We start from the raw sequence: 18243 nt of genomic DNA on the forward strand, positions 1-18243 counted from the left end.
TGTCAGCTTGATCTAAAACAAAATGGGAAGAATGAATTCGGAGCCAAATAATGCCAAAAAATATACCAGTAGTTTTTAACATCAACAAACTTAATGTTATTCCACATGTATATATGGAACGTTTATACATTTGGCAGCAAATACACATTTCAACGCTATAAATAAAGTATGAGGATATGCTGTCAAACATGATTTTGTTAAATTACTCGAACAAAAGACCCTAGAGCTCATGGAATTAAAGTTTCTCACTTTAGAGATAAGAACACTGAGTCTCTAAATCATCAAGTGACTTGTCCATAGTCATAGGTAACTTTGTGCAGAAGTTCAAGAAACAGTATTAGTTTCATGAGATGTTTTTCTGATGATAAGAAATATACTACTAAAATACTATTTGGGAGCCACCTAGAAAATTAGCCCAGCGCAATTATTTTTTCTAACAGAGGACAGTAGAAAGACACTAATAGTAATAGCTTTTGCTTGATGAATGTTTACTAAGTAGTTCCCATCACTGGACTAATCACTTTATCATCTCATTTGCTTCCCTTTAAAACCAACTGGAGGTAAATATGATTATTCTCTTTTACAGACAGAGAAACTGAACACTGGAGAAGCTAACTAATTTATTCATATTAACATACCTAGGAAGTCACAGAGCCAAAATCTGAACCCAACAACTTTGACACATAAGCACTATGTTATATTTGATAAATCAACCATATAAGAAATCGAGACTTCAAAATTATATAAATGCTTCTTATATAGGGAAAGAGGTGAGCTTCAAGGTCCCTTCCCAACCTGAAGACTTTTGCTCAGCGAGAAGCAGAAGTTGCCCTCAAATCAGAGGAATCCCACAGAGTCCAGCTCTGACACACAGCCCTGACACAGCTTACCTATTTAGCTCAGATAGCCAGACTCTTGAGAGGGAGGCAAAATTCCAGATGCACACATATGACTTTATTATATTTTAGTATTCTCATGTATTCCCATGTATTTTCAAATGCAAATAAACAGCTTAGTATTATTTTAGTAGCAGAAAAAGGGAAATTTTAGCACAGAGTGGGTGATACATGATGATTTTACAAGATATTAATATAATAGCTGGTCATAGCTGAAGATGGACTTGCAGAAAAACAAGCACGTGTGTGTTTTGTGGACTCCATTTGGAAAACCCTCATTCCCCACTAATGAATCCATTTCAGCATGGAGCTCACAAACATAGATGATGCATTTTTAGTGTAGTTCAAGTGTATAGCAATTAAACACTCTGAAATCTCAAAGTTGGTTGGGCTCATGATCATTGGCGAATATAAGCCCTTAAAACAGAAAGTGTGACCAAGCCACAGTATTTTTTTAAATGAACTGATAAACAAACAAACAAAAAACAACCCACAACTATTATTTTTTTTTAAACTTGAAGCTATAGCTGCAGGGTGAGATTTCTCCAACTCAACACAACATTCTAGCTACAAAATCAAATATTAACAAGTCATAATAACTTAGAGCATTCACCTTACTGTTCTAAACCCTATTTAGACTTATTTCTCATGAAACTTATTCTGTGTTTCTAGTTTAAATTTATGTTGCCAAGAACAGATGGACAAGGAATGGAAACATATTCTTTCAGCTGTAGCCCGCACTAAAATGTACTTGGCTCTATAGCCTGGGTGTTAATATACGCATTTCTTAGATATATGTCAACCAGAAAACTACACTGTGGTAAGCACTAATACCCCAGATGTGTGTCTGGTGATATTTATAAAACAACAACAGTTAACAACAACAATACTTCATATGAAGTATTACATATTTTGCAACTACTGGATTCCTAGGGGAAATTTTGTGCTAATCTTGTAATGATCTGGTTGATGGGAACAATTCTACAAGAAATAAAACACTTTCTCACGACAGTTAATCTGTGAGCCCTAACTTTTCCATGAATCACAGGGATTGTCTATACCCACACCATATTGCTGCTGTCTACCACCCTCCTTCTGATTTTTTTCTTTCTTTTAATTTGTCTTTGTTTTTCTCCCTGCAAAAAAATGCCCTGAAAATCAATCTCTACCATTAATAATCATTAATGAAGATATTTCTTACAGATTTAGAAGACAAGCTTTCAAATTTTCATGTTCTTAATACAAAGAACTGCACAGAAAGAGTGGAATATTTGCTAACTGCAGTAAAGATAAATTAATACCATTTCCTTAAATTAGGTGTTCAGAAAAAAAAAAAAAGAGAGAGAAAGAAAAAGAAACCCTAAATTTGTGCTGTACAGATTTGCTTCCATAACACTTCCACATTTTTAAATATAATAGTCTGCACTGTCTGTATAAAACTGATGCTTCTTACTTATTGCCTTTGAGAGCTGGATCTTGATTGATTTCAGACAAAGGTAGTTTCCATCTATATAATTTCACATTTTGTTTTTATATGTAGTATCATCTAAAAACAACAAGACTTCCTCATTTCATATTCTAGCTAAAATTATTGCATATGCAGGTCCCATTGGGATGTCATAACCAATCTGATGAACCTGCTTAATTGGTTTGCTACCTGGCTACAGATTTCATACATAAGAATTGAAGTAGCAAACTACAGCCCATGCACCAAGTCTGGCCAGCTGCTTTGTTTTTGTATCGGTTGCTGGTTAAGAATGGCTTTTACACATTTACAAAGTGGAAATAATTTTAAAAGAATAATAGACTGAGACATCTGAAGAATATATGAAATTTAAATTTTAGTGTCCATAATTTAGTCTCGATGGGAGCACAGCCACACTCTTCCATTTAGATTTTGTCTATGTCTGTTTTCATACCACTATGGTGGAGTGGTTGCAACAAAGACCGTATAGCCCACAGAGCCCAAGATAAACACTATCTGGACCTTTAGAGAATAGTGCCAACCTCTGCTTAAGAGAAACAATTAATTAGACCGTTGAAATTTTCACGTTAGTAGTGTCAAGATAAAGGTGAAATGGTGTCACAGTGACCTGAATGGCATAATGTCCTTCCTTCGTCAGGGTATGTATCCCTGAGTAAAACAGTTGTTCTCAACCATAGGATTGCAACACTCTTGTGTACTGTGAGGTTCCTTACCAACAATTTGTTGTTAATCACAAAGTACTGAAGTCTCCAACTACTTTATTATAAAAGAAATGAGCACCTTAATGTTCAACATTATGTGCAGTCATTAGATCTAGTTTAGACTTTTTGAACGTGTGTGTGGGTGGGGGGAGGAGTATGATACAGGAATACACAAATTAGGACGAGACACAGAGATCCAGGTGAGAATTAGCTCCACCTGTGAGAGTCATCCACTGAGTTTTGAGACCCTCTGACATCCTGGTAATCCGAAGGGTATATCGATCCTGAGGAAGAGATTGCTTTTGTTCAGGGGAAGAAGAGTACATATTTGAAAGAGTTAACATTAAATGGCTCTATGGGGGTAATAGAGGCAAGAGAATCTGCCAAATTTGATATTTTCGTATTTAAAATAAAAGTCCAGAAGAAGTCCTTCAGAGGTTAGAAACTTAATGAAATAATCAGAAATGGAATCATATTAGGGCAACCTTCTTCACACAGGGCCAGGGACTCTTTGACAGTATTTCAATATAATTGGTGTCCTTCGTTATCCTATATATTTTATTTTTATGAATTTTGAAAACATGCTCTGAACAGAGTCAGTAGATTTCACCAGACCAAATCACAAATAGGATAAGAAACACTACTTTAAAGTTTAATTTGCCCTTGACTTTATAAATTGTTTTCTGAACACTGTTAGTGCTGCATCATTTTGTTATGCAGGCAATCAGGGGGTATGAATATAAAATCTAAAACCCAGGGTTAAGGTATAGATTGGAGAACACAGGAGCAGCACAGCTAATAAGTGGGTAATATTTATTCACAGCTCAGGCTCTTCATTTTTGACAGTTATGCCCTGATAATATGTCTCATTATGTAATTGTTTCAGACTGCCATATGTGAGGGAACAGAAGAGGACGCCTTACAAACACAGACTTAATGTGGGTTGTAGCATTTCAGCATTTCGTAGAATATAATGTGTACTGAAGGGAAGGGAAGGAGGGGCAGGGCAGGGCATACTCCTTCGTGCATGGTGTCCAGCCACATGCTGCAACGTGGTTGGAGGCCAGGTCCTGGGGTACACTCAGTGACTCAGCATGGACATTCTGTAATCACTGTAAACTGCTAATCATATCAGCATCGATGAAGTCCTTATTTGGCCAGGGTGAGCCCAAAATATCTATGGAGTTGCACCTTCTGAGTATGGGGAGTTTTTATGCCTTCTAGTGATGCTTCCTTTAGCTAGCATCTATATGAAACATGCCTGAAGATTCTAGAATAAACTTTTAAAAAGCCAAGATATATATGAAATTCATCCACCCAAGTGAACACTTTGAGGGTTTTTTCCTCAACATGTCCATCTATTGTCCCACTGATTATTCAGATGGTTTCTCACATGCATAACTGGCTGTTCTCTCTGACCTCCATAAATTAGAAAACGCAAATAAGAAAATGGGGTGATTAAAGAGAACTAAAGCAACAGTTTATTAATACGGACTTTGTTTCACAGCACAAGGATGTAAGCATTCAAGAAGACTTTCAGCACCTAAGGTTATATACCATGCAATTATAGGTCTATCAGGGTAATGGGGAGAGTTAACGCATACACCCTATACCTACTATGGGCAGGCTCTCTGCTCAGGAATGTACAGGTATTTTTTTCATTTAAGACTCCCAATAATCCTTAGAAGCTGATATTATTCTCTTCATTTTATTGATGAGAAAACTATATTACTTGTCCAAGCCTTCACAAATCTGGTATTTGATCTAGGTATACATGACTCCAAATTCCATGTTACTGTGCATGCTGACAGTAGTAAGGACTGTTAAATGTTACCAGAGATGGAAAAGAAAAACAACAACAACAACATGGATAGTATCATCAATAATCCTACAAGTAAATCATTTCAGATGTTGTCACTGAATTAAAATACAGTATAAAAAACTCTCATTCACAATGACTATTCCAGGTCATCTGTGAATTGTACTCTGAAGAATCTTGTAAGAAGTCTATAAAATGCAAAATGCGTTTTGGAATAATTTCCATCCAAAGTGGTTAAAATGAAAAAAAAAAAAAAACCTAGAAAATTACAGTCTGGTACATAAATGGATTAACTAGAGTTTTTGGAAAATCTAGCAGTATGAAATGCCCCATTCCCTTTAAAAACTCTGAAAAATAAGGGGTTAAGGTACACATACAGAAATATATATATATATATATATATATAGTAGAATCACATGCCTGCTTTTAAAAATGACTTTTAAAGAATGGATTTGATCATCTCTTTTAAAGCCATCTGGTTTTTGAAAACAACCAGCCAGAGCTGACTATAACTTTATGTATTTTCATTCTAAAATTCTGAACTTCCCTAAATGGATCCAAAAAAAGTAAAGACCAGAAATCACAGTGTGGCATATTGTCAACAAACTCCCTTATTGGGACCAAAGTGATTCAGGGAGGGCAAATCGCTTTGTTACAGGGCATACTTGAAAAGAGATCTTCACCCCAGGGGGGCACACAACCCAAGAAATTGTAAGCATTTCATTCACAAGGCCACAGAGAATCAGCTTAAAGACTTCTCATAGCAATGTACTGCTGCAGCTGACAATGTATATTATGAGTAAATGTAAGCAGAGAGGTTGGGAGCACAGGCTAGCAGTGATTCTGAACACTGCTGCTGCTTCTGGGTTCCTTAGTTAGTTTGTTCTTGTGAAGCTTTCTGGAGGGACTGAAGACTGTGGCTTGTTTTCTGTGTGAATGGGCCATTAGTGTGTGTGGGGGGGATGTTTTCACAGCACCATGCCTCCTCTGCCCTCTTCCATAAACCAAGCTACTTCGCGTGTCACCTCATATCAGCACCATCACTAAACAAAGCAAGTGCTCATGAATGATAGCCGATGTCAGCAAATTCTGAATAGCTTCTGGAGGGGCGTCCTGTGCCCCAACACTGATGCTTGCTAAAAGGATGAAGTCACCAGGGAGATGACCAACTGCCATTCTTCCAAGAATTAAACAGTAGCAACAATTAAAAAGAAACCACCCCAATTCAAACTCAACTTATTAGAAGGCAGTGCCAATATGATTTTACATATGACTGTAGTCTTCACAGTTTCCAGAAGCACTAGGAAAATGTTATTTTCTTGACATATAAAATCTAATGGCATGTTTCTCTGTCCTTTATTTTAGTTTCAACGAAGTATGAGAAACACTTGTGAAAAACAATAAAATTTTAAGAATGTGGTAATGCATTTGCCCTCACTTAAAACCTAAGTGAAAATTAAAATAAGGACGAAATACAGTAATGAAGCACAGTTATTTACCATATAACAGAGCTGGTTTTTACGTCTAGTTTATCCCGGTTACATATAAATATCGTACTCTTAACAAGTGATTGAAAGATTCCAGTATACTGGGGTTACTGTGCTTTTTCCAATCATTTGCATAAAGCCCTTCTGCTCAGAAAGACATCTTAGTCTTCTGGCAGTATGTCTTCAGAAAAGAGGTTACACATGACTAAATAAAATTAAATGCCAGTAACCTTCATTTGGAACTTCTTGGTATTGGTAAAATATAGGATTATCTCCTTCAATCTGGTGTGCTGCCAGAGAATCCTTGGAAATTTTGGAAATTTCCAAAAAACCTTCTGGCTTCAGGGCTTTGCACAACAGGAATGCCACAGGCACTGGTTAGAACAGTGTGTGTGTTCAAGGAGTTTTGCTGTTATGCAGGACTGAGGACCCCCTCTCAGCTGAGAACAGGACATGAGAGCAGAACTGGGATGGGAACTCTCATGGTCTCAAGTTCTAACAACACAGTTAATAGGATCATTGCCTCGCCATTTAAAGAAGAGCCACTCATGACTCATCAGGGCCTCTAGTAAAGAATGATTCAAGTCACAGAAGATTCTGCTTAATTTGTTCTTTCATTTTTTCAAGCTTATAATAGACTACAGACAGATGGACCATCATATCTAAGAAGCTACCTGTTGACAAGTTAGTACAGCTTAGTGTATACCTAGATTTTTCTATTTTTATTTTCTTCTGCCTTATAAGATAATCTCTTTTTTCTTTCTTCGGCCTTATAAGATAATCTTATTTTATAACTTTATGGCTACAGGAAAAGAATGATATTATGTCTTGGATTACTAAATTGAATTAACGTTGACCTAAGTAGTTTTATTTGGATGGGACTTTAAAATGAATCTCATTTGTAAATACTTGTAAGAAATGCAATATCCTTTGTCATGTCAATTACAAAGTTAGCAAAGAAATCCTTTCAACACATGGAATCACTTAGAAGAGAGAATTTGCAATCAACTACTGTATAGGAGATTTTCAGCATCTATTCACCTCATGATGCTTATTAATCATGTACTGACAAGTTTCCAAAGAGCTTGAATTAAAAAAAAAAAAAAAAGAATAAGCCCTTGTATATGGACACGTTGAGGGATTCAGATAAGTACAAAAGGTCTCTGTGAGAAAGTTTTCCTTTACATTTTAAGAAGCATGTCATTTTATCTTTGTAAAGAACTGCACTGATATTAATCCAACTTAGAAAATACAGCAACATTCATGACTAATAGTTACGTGAAAAGCAGAAATGGAACATTCAGAGTACCTTTGTCCCTAACAACACTTGAGTACATAGGAGAAGTACAAATGCAAACTTGCAGATTTTCAACATTGGAAAACTAAGGACTGTATCTCCCCTTTCAAGGAGTTGCTTTGTGGGTAGGGAAAGCCAAAACCTCTTTTACAGTCCAAACTTTGTTAATATAATTCATTCTTTTCCTACCTCTTCTTATAAGTTTAAAATAGTTTAAAACACTTTTGCATTGATACTCTTGGTACAAAGAAAAATTATTCTATTTAGTTGTATTCTTTTAAAAGTTATTTGTTTAAAAGGGCTTCACTGTATTGGTCTTGTAGCCCTTCATACCGCAGAACAAAAGCAGTTCTATGAAAGAAGTCTAAACTTGGACAAACCGTAAAAAAAAAAAAAGCAAAGTTCCTCTCTGTTTTTATCAAATTTGATTGCTGCAGCTGTTCCCAGTTTCTGTATTTTAAAAATAGCCTTATTCAGTGCCTTGTTGGCTAAAGGCCAGAGTGCCATTAGAACATGCTGTACGGAAAACCTCTATTCAGTTACAGATACAGAAATATATTTAAGATCAGTGGGGGTCATCGGCAGCAAACACTTGTAAAGGAAAATAGAATTTTAATGTGTTTAGACTGATCGCCACTTTTGCCACATAGTTTAAAGCTCTTGTGCAGAATCTTCCCATTAATTTTTTTTTAAGCTTCAGTCAGGTAAAAATGCAAACTGAGTATCAAGTTCATTGAAAAAATATTATTAGAAAGGTCTCAAATAGTAGTTAGATAGCTGAGATATACATTTCAAAGAAGGTTATTGGTGGTTTCTGTTCAACAAGTTCACAGGTATGCCTTGAACCAGTGGAAAGGTATGTATTACTTAGCAAATGCTATGAAAGGAAACACAACTTGTCTCCAATGCAGGCCACCTAATCAATGTACCCAGGTTTGAAACAAACCAAGGTGCCCAAGGAGAAGGAGTCTAGGAACTCATTTCGAACTTACGATAAATTTATATCTTTGGGCTCCAAGCATACAGGGATAGGGTCAAAGAACTGAATGATTAGTAGCGTTTCACAGCCCAACTCTACATCTATTCAGTTCTTTCCTTTTTCCTCAAGAAATAATTGAAACTAGCATTTAGGACTAAACAGATTCATAAAGAATGCTAATTTGAGTTGTAAGTAAAAAGAATCTGTTCTGCATGGATTATCAATAAAAAAGAAGAGATTTGGAAGCCAGGAAATGAGAACAGTAAGAAAGAATTAGAAAGCAGGGGTCTAGGGAGAACATGCATGAGAAGAGAAGATTTTATTAGGGAAATGTACATCATTGTCAAGAGGTGAAACACCTGAGATTTCACCTTTCTTGAAAGCTAACATGTTAGTCTTCCACAATTTGGGGCAGGTTGGCACAAGACAGAAATCTCTGGAGTGAGAGACCCAAGACTTCATTACCTACAACATTTATGTTAGCCTTCTGAACCCAAATTTCCACAGGGTGAAGCAAAGAGCATTTACATCATTGAACTGAAGGGGCATAGAGAAATTAGGTCAGCATTCTGCAGGCTTCTTGGGACAGGATTAGGCTCACTGTGAATCTATGGACAGAAATAAAACACACTGCCTTGATTTCCATAAGGAACAGGGATGAAGAGAAGATGCTCAGGTGTTCTAGGTACAAGACATAGTAGAACCAAAATTCAGTGGGATTGAAATGGTAAGAAGAACAAAGCTCAACTATAACTAGACCAGTGGCAGCCCATGGTAATAAAGTTCTTTATTAGGCTATTAAGTTAATATAATTATTTTGCTATGCCATTCCTTTATGATTTCCAAAATAAAAGTAGTAGTGGTGACAAAGTAATGGTATCTTAGAACCCTCAATAGTGATATTACCAAAAAAGACATTTGCTATTCACCACATTCTTTTTTTTTTTTTTTTTTTGACAGAGAGAGAGAGATCACAAGTAGTCAGAGAGGCAGGCAGGGAGAGAGGGTGAAGCAGGCTCCCTGCTGAGCAGAGAGCCCGATGCGGGGCTCGATCCCAGTACCCTGAGATCATGACCTGAGCCAAAGGCAAAGGCTTAACCCACTAAGCCACCCAGGTGCCCCTATTTACCATATTCTTATTATAATCTCAAAAATAACACAAACAAAAGTGTCAAAACAAAAAAGAAAAGAAAAATATTAAAATCATATATGTCTGTTGCTAGGCTTGGTGTTGACTGTGTATGTATGCATGTGTGCTATATATATATATATAGAGAGAGAGAGAGAGAGAGATGAGCAAGACTCAACAGAGACTCTTCATATAATCGCTAGAAAGGAGAGGTTCTCATTTACCATACATTCAGAACTGGGCATAAGTCTGGAACTTCCAGAGGGCATCTTGCTACCACTTGGGAGGAGTCATTTTGGTTTGTAAATTTAGCACTTGGATTCACCATTTCCATAGTCATGGACTTTTCCATTATATGAGCAAATAAATCCACTCTGTCTCTTTTAAAATCACTTCAAATTTAAACATATAAAATAAAGACCAGTTTAGCCAGTTGAACTGGTTTTCTCTCCCTTGCAGCTAAATGACACCTGAAGTGACATGAATTCCAGTTCCAACTACTGCCAGATTCATTGTCCTCAATATACTTTGGTAGTGTCATTCTCCTTCACTGCCACTTTTAATTGATTTGTATTCCTTAATGAATAAGAAACTTGGCATTTAGCAACTCATAATCTTAACTTTATTTCCAATACTCTTTCATGCAAATTCTCAGATTGTCCAAACTACTCTTTTCTGTTCCCTTCAGTAGACTTGATTACTCCTACTCTGCTGACTGTTGCCCTCAAGCATGGAAGCATTTTTGTCCTCTCCTATTTAAATTCTGTCAGTCCTTTAAGGCTCAGGTATGATCTCTTCCATACTGCTTTCTCTAATGTCATCAACCCATAGCTAAATGTTATAAAAACACAGTATCATTATCACCTTTTTGGAACTCAACTTACATGAGGATCACAGAAACAAAGTTTCACAAAGTGTGTCTCCCAGAGTGTAAGACCCAGCAGTTAAAAAAATGACACATGTCACTTTGCACTTAGGTCACTTCATTGTCTAATGGTCTACCATGAGACTCCTTACTGTTGAGCTTGAACATTATCAGTATTTTAGTCCAAGTTAGCTTTTTCCTCCACACCACTCACAAAAGTTGCCCCCATTTTGACACAGCTATTACGAATTTCTAATTATCTCATTCTGTTTCATCACGACTAGGGATTTCTGGCAAGAATTATTACTTTCCTGGCTTAAATTTGATCTCCATATTTATTTTGTTATATCATATATATTGTTTCATAATATTACCTAACTTCCATTTGTTCATTTATTCATTTACTTCACACAACACAGTTACATGGAGCACAAAATAGATGCTCAGTAGATCAATATATGCCAGGTGAATGAAATTATGGTTCCTATTCTCAAAGAGCACATTATCCTTAAGAGAACTGACCTGCAAGAAAAAATGTCCTATAGCATAATTCGTGCTACAATAGACATATTCAAAGTATAAACTGAAAAATGGAGTGTTTAGCTCTATGGATAGTGACTGGGGGTGGGGAAAATTGGGGTAGTAAGAGTTTATGGAGTCTTTCTGGAATTGATGATACTGAAGGTCAATTTTAGTTATCTGAGGTTGGGGTGAATGAAGCTCTCCCAAAATGAGAAACATGTATGAAAATAAAATGATATTTAAATCACGTGCTATGTCCTGTGGATTATAAAAATCTCAATTTTTCTGGCTTATAAATAGGAGAAGGAGGGGTTGTGATTAAGTGAGATAATGAGGACTCAGTCATGAAGGGCCTTATAACCTTTGCTAGTTTGCTTGAATTGTCCTTGTAGCTGACTGGGGGCCAGTTAAGATTTCTAAGTGAAGTAGAGACGTGATGAGACTGCATTTCAAAAAGAACATCTAGAGAGTCATGTGGAATCTGGCTTATGAGGAAATGAGGTTAAGAAGCAAGGTGATCATTTCGAAAGAAGCACTGAAATAATCCAGATTAGAGATGACAAAGAGGTAGATAAGGCTGAGGCCATGTGTAGAAGAAGGAAGGTTGTTTATGAGGCAGAATTGGCAGTACCAGGACCTGGGAGGTGGGGAATGTTAGAAGGTATGACCAATGACAATGTCTCCAATCAATATGGAGAAAATGGTGGGGGGAGGTGAAGTTGGGAGAGGACAAGTTGGGAAGTAAAAAACATGATGAGTCTGATTTAGGATGTGCATGATATCATGACATTCTACAGAGAGGACTGCTTGGAGAAACTATCTGTATATCTGAACACTATTTTCAAATTCGCTTAAAATCTTTAAGGGTAAGAATCGTATACTTTGTCACTTTATAGTCTGTTGTTGGTTTGTTTCTTAGATCCCCAAATGCACAACCTGGCATAGAACAAACAATCAATAAGCAAATGCTGAATTAGTAATAATGTACTGTATTAAGTACACTTGAAGCTTTCCTGATAGCCTTCTGCAAGTGTTGCCAAAGGATAGACTCACCTTTGAATTTGTTTTACAATGAGTACTAGTTGGGGGAAAAAAGTGGCTCATGACTTCAGAGATAATTTCTTAAAGTGACAAATGTATTCCTTCTGAGTAAGGGTAAACGTTGATAGATTACTTTTATATGGAATGATTTCTTATATTAGTTTGTCTCTATTTAGTTTTCTAAATTTTTTCCCATGACTTACTACATTCATAGTACTTAAGAACTGTGCTTAAGACATTGTTAGATGTTTTATTTTTTAAAAAACTTGCAACCCAAAGCATTTCTTATTGATATCATTTTATAGATGGGGAAAAGAAGTCAGAGAATATAAATTATTTGTTTACAGTTATTCAGTGAGTGTCTACAGTTCTGCTCATATCACAGTCCCTCCTTGCCTCTCAAGGATACCAACGGCAGATTCTTTGGACGACTGCCATTAATTAATAATATCTCATCAAGGTAAATTTTAGAGACAAAACTGTTGTTATCTAGCCATTCTGCTTGTTGAAAACTCCTTTGTCATTATTAATTATTCTCTATTTTCACCCTGATTCTAGAATGTTGATAATTTCATTTTTACTGGTTGCTGTAAAAATGGACTTCAATTTGCCTCATTCTTTGTTATCTGTACAATAGCGTAAAGAAGTTAGGATTACATCTGTAAAAATAAAGTATTATATAACTACCTACTAAATGTTTTATTCTCAAATATTTCCAAAAATAATTACAATTTGATAGCATTTTAATATTTAAAAATTATTTAAATCAGATATTTCTGATTATTTAACATGTACTGCAGGTTACTTATTTTCATAAGATACTAATCAGACCATCACATTGTTAGTTGTTAGAAGTATTTTATGAATTTTGTGTTCTATTAAATTGATGATTTATTTTTTCCAGATAAGTCACCATGCAAGAGGCACTTACTTATTACACGTTTTTCAGCATATGTTGCAAGTTTATTTTAATGCTGAAGAGGCACATTATGATCAAAGCAGAATTCTGCCCAATTTAAACTGTTCCAAGCTATTTTCATACATTCACTCATGTAATACTGTAAAATTTACATTAAAATGAACGCTCCTCTACAATTAAGTGATTCAGTCAACATTAAAAAAAAAGGTGCAAATGTGTGCAACGTGAAAAAAAAAATCAACAGATGTGCGAATAATCTCTGCTTGGGAATTTGTATCAAAAAGAACATTAGCCCCCCCAAAAAGTTGCAACATTTATTCTTTCTACAGGCTAAAGTTTCTCTGCACCCATGTTAAAGGACATACACAAAAACAATGATAAGATTTTCTCCTGTGATGATAAATGGATGAGTCAATAACAAACTGAAGTGAGGAGCAAATAAAATAACCTACAAAATCAACAAAAGCTCTTAGAGATAGAAAAATGTATTTTGATTTGGCCTAATTCTTATATTCCTCTCTTCTGATAATGGATACATATCGAAAGCAGCAATGACTCACCCATATTCAGAGAAAGTTCATATGTAAATACCAGAATATTTAGCATTAAAACACTGAAATAGGAATTAGCTAGGATATAGTAACAAAATGAAAAGCTTGTCATCCTAGAGGATCTGGCCAATGCATGCAGTTGGCCAGATTGTATATTACATAACTGTAGGTTGACAATTCACATTCTAGTGAAATAAATGGTATCTCCTTAAAGTTTACAGAGCATGTCCTTAGCATTTATATACACTGAGGCCCTGGCAAATATCATGAAGCTATAGGAAATGTGAAGACATTTCTTTCCATGGGATAAATGAGATCAAAGTGCTTCACAAAGCTTCATTTAGGTTCCCAGGAGGTATACTGTAGTGACCATTGGAAGAATGTCCGGTCTTCATCTACTTCAGTAGGTGTGAGACAAAGAATAACTTGATGTGTCAATTGACAATCTGAAGTATTTAGACAATTTGAAGCTTCTTGTCAAATAACACTGATCAAAGCTACTTAAGTGTCATCCTTATTTTCTCCTCGCCCTGGGAAATGTTGGATATTTATCCCTCCATCATTTCAACTGAGCTCCCTAGTATCATCTATTTGAAAAAATATAAAATTGGAGATCACACTAATTGACAAGGATATTCCTAAATAGGAGGAAAATGTGTTGATGAATTGTACTTAAAAATATCATCCATTAATGTTTTTTCAACTAATTAACATTTATAGAAATCATTGCTATACATCATATCAAATCACATACATTAAAACAAGGACAGTGACCTTGTTCACAAATTTCAATACATTCTATTAGAGTAGGTGAAATTATAACACATGGAAAACATGTATACTGAGGCTTAATATATGCAGCCATGTTCAACTCTGACGTGACCCAAAGTTTCAACTGTTCTGATTTACTGCAGCTCTTCTACACAGTTCTACATGTAGCATTGGTAAACTGAACCTTCTAAGTTTGTCTGTATGTGTGTCTATCTAGATAAATATGAACGAGGAAAATGATTAGCCGGAGGACTTTGGTTAAGTCACTGATTATACTTCTATCCATTACATAAGACTGACTTTCCACATAGATTTTAATTGGGAAATATAAAACAGCTGAGAAAATACAAGGCTTATGATTTGGTGAGGAGTTAATATGACCTAAATTGTTTCATAAAAATCTTCATTGGCTCTTTGCCCGTGAGAACTAAAAGGTTCAAGTTCTTAGTCAACTGGCTAAAAGGAAGTTTAGAGTATTTCTGGAACATTATGAAACAGCTAAGACCAACATTACACCATTAGGACAGCAATTATTTTCTGTACAAAAAAAAGAATGTTAATAGCAGGGTCATGGGTATGGGAGGGGAACAGATGCCCAGGTGGATTAAGTCAAGGACAAAAGAAATATATTACTATGAGTTGTTTCCGTTTTTTATCTCTGGTAGTTATGTGCATGTAATTCTTTGAAACTGAGGAATTTTTATTTGAGAAAACTTCAAGCACTTGAATAAGCTTTTATCATACGTATATGTGTGTGTGTGTATCCACAACAGTAGATGTTCTACAAAAATTTCATAATTTTAATTTCCTGCTAATCAACTTAATTCTGCCTCCACATTCCCATTACTCTATCTTATCAGTAAATTCTATCTCACATGTTTTAAAGGCCAATTTTGTCTCTGAAGTTTGTCAAATAGCCAGGAAAATGTGAAAACAGCCTCTCATTCTTAGTGTGTTATATTGCCATTATTATTCGTATTATATAAGCTGGCCTTCTGATGCCATGCACCTGTGGGACTGAGGGAAACTTGCCGAGACTTGTCCTAGGGCTGCCTCCCAGCTCTTCCATTGGAGATGGAAGATACCTTCACAGCTCTTCCATTTGAGGATGTCATACTATCTCCTTGGGACTCTTCCAGGGAGCCATTTGTGGTTCCACACTGTTCTTGGGACCCACCACAGTAACCCTTTCCTCTGCCTGGGCCAGCAGAACCTCTCTTCTCTCTTTCTTGACCCCTAAAATCTTTCTCTTTCTTTAGAATCTCATATAATCTCTTCAGAGAGCAAAAGTCATCAGTTGTTGGCCAGATGGCTGAATCTGGTCCACAGAATTGTTTGACTTATACCATATTACGCCATAAAATTTTTTTTTTTTTTTTTTACGCCATAAAATTTTAAACTGTTACTTTTTAGAATCTGTCAACTTTTTCTTTTTTTTTTTTAGAACAACTTTACTGAGGTATGATTGATATACAAAAAGCTGTATATATTTAATGTCCAGAATTTGATGAATTTGGAGATAAGTATATACCCATGGAACCATCACCACAATATATTCCATAAACATATATATCACCTCCAAAAGCTTCCTCCTACTTTTTTTTTTTTTTGCTGATAAGAACAGCAATGTGTCAGCAACAACCTAAAGAATGAGTCTCAGCCAGGTCAACAGGTAGATGACAGTGGTTTCTGATAGAAAAGTATATGCAAAGGAACAGTGAAAGTTGAGATAAATCTTGATGCTTAAAATGACCCAGAAATTGTTCAATTTGGCTGAGCACAGAATTTCATGGATATGAAGGAAAGGACAGGCAGTGTCAAAGGGTAAGCAGGTGCATAAATACGTGATTTTATAAACCACTTAGAGAGTTTGGACTTAGGTGAAGGGTTTTTGGCCCCCCACTGAAATATTTTCTACAGTCCTGGAGAACATAATCAGAGTTTTGGTGTTCAGAAATCTTACGATCTCTCCAAAGTCTAGTTTCTTTATCTGTAAAGTGAAAAGAATGTCATATATTCTGTTTGCTTCACTGGATTATCACAAAGATCAAATAATATGATACATGCTAAAGCTTGGCAAACTCTAAGATATAAGTAGACCTTATATTGAATGAAATTTAGTTAATGTTTCAACTGTATTTGTAGGAGGGGAGTGAAGAGGATCTCTGATAAGTTTTACTATGTAGAACAATAGTAATAAAGTACAATGTATATAAGTTACTAGCAAATAGTAATAAAAGTACAATGTATATAGGTTACTAGCAAATATTCAATTAAGAGACAGATATACAGATAACATGAATATTGGAATGAAAATGAGATAGAGGTTATAGATGTTGCAAATAACTTTTAATTAACTTTTTCCCTTGTTATATTGTTTCTATTATTAGGTGTTGAAGACATTTGTCCTTTGTTTCATTAGGAGTGGGATTTTTTTTTTTTTAGTTTTTTTCTTTTTAAATTCCAGTTAACATACAGTATAATATTAGTTTCAGGTGTACAATATAGTGATTCAACATTTCCGTACATCACCTGGTACTCTTCAAAACAAGTGCCCTCCTCAATCCCCATCACCTATTCCCCCACCCCTCGCGCCCACCTCCCCCTTGGTAACCAGTTTGTTCTCTATAGTTGAGAATGTTTCTTTTGCTCATCTGTTTTGTTTCTTAAGTCCCACATATGAATGAAATCATATGGTATTTGTCTTTCTCTGACTGACTTATTTTGCTTAGCATAATCTCTCCAGCTCTATCCCGTCCTTGCAAATTCTGCCCAACACTTTTTAAGGAATGTTTCATGAAAATAAATACAAATTCTACTTCAGTGGAAGGCAGAAGCTCACTCCCTCTGCCTCCTTTGGGGTCAGCATGTGAACTATCAGCACGGGATCCATCAGTGTCTGATGCATCAGAGTGTGACCCATCAGAATGTGACCCATTAGACTGTGATCCACCGGCATGTGACCTATGCCTTGCCAAACAGGTGCACAGATGTGAGACTTCAGTTTGGAAATCAGAGGCTTGAAGGAGAAGGTACGACAATAAATGCTTCTGGCCCGGATGGCAGGCAGATACTCTGTTCTCTGAAGGAGTAGTGTCAGAAGTCCCAGAGGTAGTATCCTATCTCTAATACCTCTATGTTAAAGTATTATACTCCTGCACAGAAGCAGTGACAGTGAAGTTCCCTATGGATAAGTCTGGTGATTACTTTGTGTGTGGCTTCTGGCTGAGTGGCTTTTAAGCTTGATCCTCTGTCTTTTGAAGATACCCTGGGGCTACTAATATTATATACATTTCTTTTTTTTTTACATAAGCAAGGCATGATTCTGTTGTTTGCAACTAGAAACTCTGGCTGATATCCATGTCAAAGTAAAACTATGATATTTATCCTGAAACAGCAAACTTTTTAGTTCCAGTCCCTTATTGTACTTAAGAACTAGGACATGAGCACAGTGAGGGTGAGGGCATAAATGTGGAACAAAAGAAAGAAATGGATTCCAATGCTATATCTTCAAAGCAACATAGATTTTTTAAAATTAACAACCTCAGGAAAAAAACTGAATAGGACTTATCAACAAAATTTCTCATGTGACCCTTGAATATTTCTACAACATTTTGTAAAGCTCTACTCTATACTCTTCTCTGTAAAGTTTTGTGGTGATTAAATATGCAGGCTTTATAATAGGAGTCTGGGGCCAGATTGTTACTCCTTAAGTTGTTAATTGTGTGATCTTGAAAAAATATTTAACCTTTGCAAGCACCTGTCCCTTTGCCTATAAGA

General features: G+C 35.8%; 1 protein-coding gene across 5 annotated transcripts in view; it reads right to left on the minus strand.

Moving 5' to 3' along the window:
* LOC111147309 (diacylglycerol kinase beta) overlaps positions 1–18243 on the minus strand; it is a 630133-nt gene that overhangs the window by 35150 nt on the left and 576740 nt on the right. The gene's annotated exons all lie outside the window — the stretch shown is intronic.

This window comes from Enhydra lutris, unplaced genomic scaffold (assembly GCF_002288905.1).
Source record: "Enhydra lutris kenyoni isolate GAN:26980312 unplaced genomic scaffold, ASM228890v2 scaffoldscaffold16, whole genome shotgun sequence".
Taxonomy (NCBI): Eukaryota; Metazoa; Chordata; class Mammalia; order Carnivora; family Mustelidae; genus Enhydra; species Enhydra lutris.